The following is an 8,824-nucleotide window of genomic DNA, read 5'->3' on the forward strand; positions in this document are numbered from 1 at the left end:
CGTTTCCACTGATACACGACCGTGCTCCCGATTCCCGCCCGAGATATCTTCTCCGGTTCCGCTTATCCTCGCCGATGCGCACGTACGTCGTGTTGCTCCCGTCGCTCGACGAGTGACCGGAGACCCCTCGAGAAATTGGGGAGGCTACTCCTTCGCGACCGAGCCAGCTTCGCGATACGAATCAATCGCGTCGCGGAACGCTCGGAGACTTGTTTCGATTTACCTAGAATATTAGAAAAAAAAAAAAAACAAGGAATCGTAGTCTTCCTAATGTCAGCTGACACGATTACCGTCCACGCAAATTAAACCGCGTGCTCGGTATACCTCGTTCGCGTCGCCACGGACAAAATATAGGGAGAGACCCGCGGCTTGGATGTACGACGGAAATAGAGGAGAAATATTACGGTTTTACAAAATGAAAGAGATGAGGCGGTCGCCGCTCGCACTGATAAAACACGAGAAGTCACGGGCGATTAGCGGCGCCGTTCTAATAACACGAAAAATTCCGAGATGAGCTATCGTGACAGTTATCTATTACGCCATATTACTCGGTCGGGCGGGCGCAGGGGGAGAGGGGGAGATTAAAAATATACACGCGAGGGTGGCGACGAGGGCCTTGTAAATAATCCACGGGAGAGCGCGGTCCTCCTTCTTGAAAGATCGGTGTCGGCGGAAGAGAAACGCGGCGGGCGGAAAAACGCCGCTCCGGCGGATTTCGTCGAAGAGATCCGTCCGTCGTCGGGAGTTCTTCCGCGTCGAGACGCAAGTCCGAGCGCCGTGGCGCCAGCGTTCCAATTAGAGTGCGTCTTCGTGGCGCACGTTACAGGGCCGCATTTAAGTGAAACACTCGCACGAGATTAATCGGCAGTGATACACGTGTTTACATTATATCGTATTAGGAAGCCCGAGTGCAGAAAAAAAAATGACCAACACTTTGATCTCGTGGATTTTTAATTTCTTCTTTTTATTATTTTATATATGATGGTTTATATGGTGGGAGATAAGTTTATGAGGCGATTTACCTATTTGGTGGTAATATTTGTTTTCTCCATAGTATTAATAATTATGAGACCTAATATTATTAGAATTTTATTGGGTTGAGATGGGCTGGGTTTAGTTTCTTATTGTTTAGTAGTTTATTATCTAACTATTATCAGAATTGAATATCTTATAATTCTGGTATAGTAACAGTCTTATGTAATCGTGTTGGGAATGATAACACATTAGTATATCAATATTAAACATATCAGCGTGAACAATTTTAGAAAATCCTCTTCATTCATTTCCGAGTAAATCAAGTGTCATTTAGCGATTGTGCGGACCTGTCGCGTGTTTCAGGAAAACTCGACTTCGCATAAGCATGAGGGCCTTTGTACAACCTTATATATAAATCCAGCGCTGCTTGTAATACCGTTAAGCTCTTCTCACGACGACGGACGCGGGAACGCTCGGCTCGTTCGTCGCGGCGGACGAGACGTGGTGCCGATGATGAGAATCTAACGGGCGCTGCCGCCGCAGCTCCTATAATCGCGAGGAACATTAAGCCGGGCATTAGAAGCCACTTCGCGCGTCTCTTTGAGCTCTTCTTTGAACTCCGCTGAATGGCGGAGGCGCGTGGATGATCGTAAATAAAGGCGTTTCGAGCGTTTTGATTCGAGCGGAACGTCAGGCATCATTTCCCGAGCACAGAGGCTCGATGGGAGTAATGGAGAAAGACTGTGACCAAAAAAAAAAAAAAATGAAAAACGACGACCATTTTTAACTTGACGACTTCCCAGCGACATCCATGAACTAATGGAATTTAGATAACTTGAAATATACTCGTATAGACGCTAATGTCTAGAAGAGTAAAATAAAACATACTTTCCTCTTTCGATTACCAAAAAGATGTATTACACGTGATTTAAAACTTAAATAAACTATGTATATATAAAACTTTGGAATTTTTCTATTTTTATTAAACAATATGTTCTTATAGATTATTAACTTCATTTGTTATCATTTCTTGTGTTGTAATAAAATTTTATTACTATTCTTACATTAATTTGTTTTGTGTAAGTAAATATTATAAATATAAGTAAATTTTATATTTCTAAAATATCTAATGTCTGCAAAGAAATTTTATATTAATTATTTCTTGTGTTTTTAAAGTACTTATATAAAAATAAGTTTTTTGTCATTATTTCTTGTCATTTCGCTTCTAAATAAAATAATTGTTTATTCATATAGAACGCAACCAAATTTTTTATATTACTTTTTAATAATTGTTTCATAATTCTTTCATTATTAAAAAAATAAGTGTAACACATCTTTGAACACTAACTTGTTTATCAAAATAATTATCCGTTGCCTAAATCCTTTAATTGGGGGCCGAAAAATCATCGAAGCTCTCAAAGATTATTCCGAAGAAGATGAGATGCTGAGAAAAGAGAAATCTTTCTCTAAGTTTTAGCTAACAATGCTCAGTTCTTGTTTCTTTGAATATAGTAATTATATAATAATAAAATAATATTCATATAAATGCTGTAAGCTCTTACATTAAATATGTAGATAGACCTCAAAATTCAAGTTCATTTTACACGCCTTTACCCACGGCCCAAACGATATCGCTAACAGTACATTGTTCGAATACAAGTGTGCTCGTTTCCGAACAGACGCAGGCTGGGTACGCAGCATCTCGACGTCTTCTTTCGTTCCCTTAATGACGCGCCCCGGTTGTCAATCCATCAAACTGAGCGTCAGATACGTTGTACGTGCTGCACGAGCAAATAAATGGATGTTCGCTGCCTCGCAAAAATCCTGTCCTGTTATACGTTAAAAACTAAATTTAACTTGAAAAAAAAAAAAGAATCACAGAACATATCGGCGGATTTTAGGAATCGTATTGAGAAAGTAGCTCGATCAGTTTTTGATGACGCGTTTTCCCATTAATAATCCTAATCTAGTAGGACGAATAGGCACGCCGAGCGACCGAGGAGGCATTAGTCTAAATAACACCGCGATGGAAGTCTGTACGTGTCGAACGAACCGGTCCGTACTATAACGGTGAAACCTTTCCAGGGATCAATCATCATTATTTCGTTGCGTTCGAACACCTACGCGTTCGCCGGGAGTTCTACTCTATTGCGACTAGGTTGCGATTGCCCTGGCGGCGGGCGGCGTAAAAAAAATCCACCGGCATAATAATAACGATAATAATAACAATACAATACGCATTATCCTCCGGGCCCCAGGTCCTATTTGAGCAACGGCAAAAACATATATAATGCGATACTGCGCATACACAGTGCCGCGGTCATTAATTATGCATTATGAATGGTATGGGGGGTTACTCATAAAGAATTAACACTTTCGCTTCGAAGCGTGTACGAGGTGATCGTGGTGCGAAAACGAAAAGTGAAAGCGTCGAGTTTTCGCGAAAAGCAATCTACATGAGCCATCTTTTGATATGCTAAACGATCGAATTGCCGCGGATCGGAGAAGAAAATATTATTTGCATAAGATCCCAGGGGTGAGAGGTCTCTCTTTATTCAGAACCTCGCCCTTTCATGCAACAGTCCTCGCGAGTCTTCGATAACGGCTCGGTATATACCTAATAATTAATGACTTTATATTCAGTGACGCTTAGAGAGTGTCTTACGCCATTCAATTGCAAAAGAGTTTTAATTGTTCAATCTCGTCGAGTCAATATCATCGGTAGAAATCAAAAAACGCAGTTTACTCGGGCTCGACGAGAGGATCAACGAGATGAATAGGCTTATTCGTCTGGCTATCGATGATCGAAGGCCATCTGGAAACTTCGGATTCTCCGGCCATCTGGATACTCGGCGCGAGCGAGCAAATTGCGAAAGCTCCATTGTTCGACCATCGGAAAATTTCTGACAACGCGGTTGTCCGTCGCGGGACAATACGAACGTGATTCGACGGAGAAATCCATTCGCGGATAAAAAAAATGACGGCGACAGGAGAAGGAGAGAGAGAGAGAGAGGAGAGGGGGGGGGTGGAGGGAAGAACGACGATAATATCAGCGATGACAGATCGCGCGGATGATCGACGCGACGTGGAATTATGAAGACGTAGCGCGATTTGCGACGTCGTCGTCGGGGCAATTTCTGCCGCGAGGGCTGTTTATCTCGAAATTGCTATAATTCCTGATGCGACGCGGTATTGGAAAAACGACGGCTCCGTCGCCGCGCGCTAATGCCTCAATCAAGATCCTGAAAAATTCCCGCGACGGGGAAGAGCGACGCGGTATGCACCCGCTGCGCTTGTATTATTTGTATTCCTTGTATCTCCGAGCGGCATTAATAACATGCTGCTCATGATATACAGAGTGTATCTCGGAATTTCAGACGCGACTTCTCGGAATCGTAAGAACGACGAGGGCGGAAGAAAAGCGAAAAAGCGTATTGTAAAATATCATCCCGGTTACATTACGATAAATCAGATGCTCGTCGGCATAGCTTTGGAATAAAATTAAGTTCAAATGTATAACTAATTTTTACTTTTTCCGGACTTCTGATTATTCGTCGCGTAGCGTTGCAGCTCGATTCGAAAGGGGAATAATGGTAGTACAAGTAATGCAAAACGATACCAACCGCAGATCCGATCGCGTAGATGCGAAATTTTGATTTACCCCCCCATATGCTCGGCCGCAACCCCTCACTTTGTTAGGGAAGCCGACACGCGTGACAGGAATGCACGTGGCGTGTTACCATGTCGGAATTTCATGTCGAATCGTTTGCATCAGCAGCGGCGACGCGGCATATATCCCCTTTCTTCGAAACAGCCGGTAAAGCACGGACCCGCGATCGTTCAAAACTCCGGCCGTGAGCACCCTTCTGTCCGAAATCCCTGAAATCTCCGTGGCTCAGCATTCCGGCCGTTTAACAGCGTGGGGGAGCGACCCGAATTTTTATCTAGTCGATTTGCATGTTTTAATATGCATTCCCCGTTTATCGGCAATATAAATACCAGATTCGCTTAAGCGGGCATTTCCGGCGACGACAATTAAGTCCGAAAGCGCGCCCAAGCCCGCCAATTTGCATTTCATGCTATACGCATCGGACGGATTAATTGGGGGAGCTTGATGGAATTACGGAGTAACGAAGAACGGATGGATTATCCGACAAACTCTTTCGCAAGATGTATAAATCGAATGATATTGACTAATCGACACGAGTATCTCGCATCGATTGGAGTTTATAATTATAAGATAAGAAAGGCGATATTGTTCGCAACGTTCTTACATGACAAAAGAGTCTAATTAGCAGTTTAGGATAACGACCGAAAGATGATTACATTCATGCCTGCTAATTATTATTATTATTATTATTAGTTGAATCCTGCTAAATTTCGCGTAAATAGATTCCTTTTCAACAATTAATTATTAATTAGCAAAATTAATTAACAAATAGAAGCTATGATCCTAAAGACGTAATTAGAATTGATCATATTTGCTTCATTTGCATCGATTTTCTTTTATTTCGCAACCAAATATTTAGCCAAGGTGTTTACTTAAATTTCAGGATTAGATAATTTTTAAATGTAGCTTTGAAATAAATTTATCTTACCTTTTAATTAATCCCTCTCATAAAGAAAAACTACTAAAGTATGAATATTAATTTTGGGAAAAAAAAATTATAAACTCTCTAAAATATGGCACATAACCATCTGCTTATAATACATGGATTTAATTCACGGGGATTCATTTAAAGTTAAAAATTTAAAAACTGAAACAATACCAATTTAAAACAATGTAGTGTTTAATTGCCATTAATTTTTTTATAAAAACTCGCCAAACACAATAGAATGTAGATATATGTATGCCATATTTATTATTAACGACTTTGCATTGCGTCGAGAATCAAAGAAACAATTTTGTCAGAAAAAGAAAAATAGAATTTAAATTTAAAACTAAAGTTTCTCAAAAATGTTTCTGAGCACCACAATAAAATTCACGATTTTTAAGAATAAAAACAAATAAAATCTCAGAATTTCGTGTTTTTCCATTTTTAGAAGTAAACACCTTGTTATCTAAAATTGATATCTGAAAATAAAGTAAAAGATAAGATTATCCCGTCTAACCGTTTTAAGACAATAAATCTAGGAACCATTACGTTTGTCTCAAATAACTTCTAATGCTTATACATACTTCATAAATCCATTATTCCAGATTAAAAATTATTCAACTCACCAATAAGATGCGCAACAGCGGAGTACTTTATATCCATGTTGAACTGTATAATCCATGTTGAACTGTAACATACAAATAAGTATATCCAAATAATTATTACATCGTTCGAAATTATTAATATTCTTAAAAAATAATTGTTATATGTCCGCGTACTTTAAATTTTATTTAAACTTGTCTTAAAAGATATTTAATGAAACAAACATTTGTTAGGAATAATCGTATTTTCAAATACATCTTTAAAATTTTCGTAAATAAAAATTCTTATTTTTAAATTATTTGAATACAAGCATATTCAAATCGGGGTGTTTACGTGTATAATAAATACTCTACATTACATACATATAACGTTAACTATATTTTACATGTCATTTATGGAAACAATAATTCATGAACCATAGAAGATTCAAGAAGTATTAAAAATTATATTGTTTTTTATTTTTTATTATCACACTAGTCAGATATATTAACATTCTTATGACTAAGTTGCTTCTTTTCTGTGTAACCCAACTTATAACGATTTACATTGTATTATCTACGCGAGAGAGATTCGTGTAAACACAACGTAAACAACACGTAAATAATTCGTGCAGACGTAATCTTGAGATGTACGGCACGACCCCATTCAAATAGACGAGAAAATAAACGATTAACATCGCAAACAACAAACGAATTAGGTTATGTTTACCTCCTGGTTGCTCCGCCGTCGCCCGGTGCCTCCCAGGCCGCCTCCTCCTCCTCCCAGACTTCCTCCGTACGTTGCACTCACACAAATGCACTCGCGAGCACAAAATTCATCGTCGCGCGATACATACTTTGGACACGGCACTCCCGATATTAACTGTACGCGATACGCATTTATCGTCGCGTGAGAGTGACTCGTTCGCGAATTAACGTAAATCGACGAATCCTTCGACCGGTGGAGAGAATTCCAAAAGTCATGCGGCCAATTTCACTCCGTCATTCGCCGCGCCGCCGCCGTGTACCTGTTGCTCCTAACCGCACTTTTCACGCTGCAAGTAATAAATAACACAACGCTCGCTATTTAGGGCAAGTGCAATCTTGGATTGTATATGTAATAGCATTACGATAAACAGTCAAGGATGAACGTGCCAAGAGTGAAGACGAACTGCAGAATTAAGAAGATTAACTGCAGAATGCAACAATCGGAAATACGACCTTTGGGACGGATCGAATCAAACGGTTCTCGGCGTAGACGTTAAACGTTTCCTCGAATCAAGGAGCGTCGAATTTACGTTACAAACGAACGCCAGTGTTAACAGGACTTCAATTATCGGAGCGGTCGCGGCTGTACTCACTAATTAAACGCGTCGCGACACTAACCGACGCAAACGCGATCCGCGACATTCCCGTTACTGGACGAAGTACTCGGAAGGTACTGTCGGCAACTTCAGCCCGGTGCCGCGCGACAATCGCGCAGTTACCGAATTAATGTTTGAGTACGTAGTTCACGTGGCGTACCGTGTTTTTCGAGTGTGATCTTACATAGCACACACGTGTGCATTGTTGACGAGTGGGCTGTCGATCGATAGAAAATCCGAATCGTCATTTCAGTAATCGTGATTTCGGACGTCTGCCTGCCGTGCCGGCTCGAGACGCGTACGCGAGTGTAAAGAAGGTGATCCCTCTCCCCCCCGCGATATAGGTTAGGTTATACGCCGCGAGCATTGCGTACGACGCCGTTGACGAAATAATTATTGCTTACAAGTACGAAGTAGCAACGTTCTTTATCCCAAGTTTCTTATTTCAATCAGATGGATTCCTATTTCGGGCGATGTACCTGCTCGCATAAACTCGTCGCGTCTGCTGCGCCGTCGTCGCCTCGAAACAAGTCGGTAGAGCTGGTACGCCGTTGGTACAATAAACCGATAATAGATCGTCGATTGCGGGGAACGATTGTGCTTAAAGGGATGATATTGCGATATACGTGCGGATCGGCTGCCGTTCGCTGGCTCGCGGCTCGCGTCTCACCGACGGAATGACGAGGGGGCGCTCTTGTGTTGGCGTAAACAATGGGCGAGCCGGGCACCGCGTGCCCCCTTCCCCCCTACACACACACACGCGCGCGCGCGATATGAAATATTTAACGTATCGAAATAAATGTGCGATGGGCATTTTGTGAACAGGTACGTATCCCAAATCACTTTAGATGAATTATTATCGAGCCCGTTGTGTTGTGGCCTCGCGACTTATTTTGTGAAACTTGTTAAACATTGTGTGAGGATAATTTATTAATTTCGTACATTTCTCGAGTATGCATATCGAATACGAAAATATGCGTTATTTGAATCGTAATTTAACAAAAATATATTCTAATATAATTGATATGTGTCTATTAAAAGTTTAACTGTTATATGCAAATTAATTCAATCCTGTTTTAATGAAAATTTGTGATCAAATAAATAGTCTGTTTTTTTTTTTTAGAGAGAAGAGCATATTCAATTTGATATTTATTTAGAGTAAAATTTGTTATAATTTTTTAATTGAAAAAGTATTTGCGAAAATATAATTATTTCTTTACAAATTTTACGCTTTATGATTGTAATAAAAATAAAAAAGAGATTAAATCGAGAAACAGAGAACGTGATCTAATATTTTTTTATTATTAAT

At 40.3% G+C, this 8,824-nt stretch overlaps 1 long non-coding RNA gene across 1 annotated transcript in view; it reads right to left on the reverse strand.

The window, feature by feature from the left end:
• The window catches only part of LOC118647846, a 226,488-nt gene extending 217,882 nt beyond the window's left edge, over window positions 1-8,606 (reverse strand). Inside the window, exons 1-2 of the long non-coding RNA XR_004964979.1 lie at window positions 6,882-8,606; window positions 6,197-6,258 (exon numbers count right to left, since the gene is read on the reverse strand). This is a non-coding gene — a long non-coding RNA (uncharacterized LOC118647846). The remainder of the gene's footprint in view (window positions 1-6,196; window positions 6,259-6,881) is intronic.
• Between the last annotated feature and the right edge of the window lie 218 nt (window positions 8,607-8,824).

The sequence above is a fragment of the Monomorium pharaonis genome, chromosome 1 (assembly GCF_013373865.1).
Source record: "Monomorium pharaonis isolate MP-MQ-018 chromosome 1, ASM1337386v2, whole genome shotgun sequence".
In the NCBI taxonomy this organism is placed as follows: domain Eukaryota; kingdom Metazoa; phylum Arthropoda; class Insecta; order Hymenoptera; family Formicidae; genus Monomorium; species Monomorium pharaonis.